Genomic DNA, 1,452 nt, shown 5'->3' on the forward strand with positions numbered 1-1,452 from the left:
AGGCACGCGAGTGCAACGCACGTCGATAATGAGTAGGCCCCAGTGGGTATTGCCCTCTCTATCTACGTGGCAAACAGTGATTGATGATAGAAGTTAGTCTCGGATATGGGGCATTAGTTCCAGCTGGACCACTGACACCCGGCCCAACTCCGGGCCGGCCTAATTTGGGCCGAGCACATTTACTAGGAATAGGGGTCATGCCCGGCACATGAGCCATGTCATACCCGATATAGACTCGAATAGCGCCCAGTGGGTATGTCACTTTGTCCACGTGGCAAATAGCAATTGGTGGTAGTAGTTGGTTGTAGAAATTCTGCACTAGTTCGAGTTGGATCACTTGTGACCCGGATCAACTCTAACTTCTAATTTGGGTCATGCCCAGCATAGTTTAATAGGAACTACGTCATGCTCAGTACACGAGCCGCATTAGAACATCTATAACGCTATTAATGCGTTTTGGATGTTCTTATACACAACCCAACTCGAATAGGGCCCAATGAACATTGTACCTTCTATCTACGTGGCAAATAGTAATTGATGGTAATAGTTGACTACGGATATGCAGTAGTAGTTGGAACTACACTACTTGGTTAAAACATGAATTACTGTTAACTTAATATTTGATATTCGAATTTTGATATAATTGAGATAAATAAATTTTTTATACATCAGTCAAGGATTAATAGTTATGCGTGAATTTTTTCTTAAACTTGAGACGAATTGACAGACACTAGGATGAATACAGAATCTTTGCCAACCGGAGTTCAGGAGTTGAGCCATGTCCCGTGTCCATCACAATTCATAAAGTATTGAATGTGCCGGGTATATAATTCGTCTCACAGACAACACTGACTCAAATGGAGCCCGGTGGATATTTTATATTTTACTATGCGGCAAACAACAATTGGTGGCAGTAGTGGGCCGTGAAAATGTAGCATTAGTTGGATTTGAGCCACTATGAACTGCCCAACCTAGACTCAAATAAGGATTGAACTATTGATTTTAATTAATCATTAGACGATGGATTATAAATTGACTTTAAAACTTATATTTCTTCATATAATTTACAAATAGAATGCAAGGGATGGAATCATTTTTTTTATTTATAAGTTTTTGAGGTGGAGATAGTTTTTGTCACGTCGTAATGGCTCGACCCTTTTATCACCTGGACCAAATTCATTGATCGATCTCGCCTTGACATGGGTAGTGCTTAGCGCAGCTCAAAGCAAAGGTTAGGGGTGTAAATGGATTGAATCGAGTTGAATATGTTGAAAATTTTAAGATTCGAATTCGGTTCAAAATAGGTATATTCGAGTTCGAGCTCGATTCGAAGCTCAAAAAATTTAAAATTTTGTATTCAAGTTCGGTTCGAATTAGGACTTGAGTTCGAGTTCGATTCGAAAGATTCAAACATGTTCGTGAACTATTCGAATTATTGTTTAAAAATAGGTA

The sequence above is a fragment of the Zingiber officinale genome, chromosome 4A (assembly GCF_018446385.1).
Source record: "Zingiber officinale cultivar Zhangliang chromosome 4A, Zo_v1.1, whole genome shotgun sequence".
Lineage (NCBI taxonomy): Eukaryota > Viridiplantae > Streptophyta > Magnoliopsida > Zingiberales > Zingiberaceae > Zingiber > Zingiber officinale.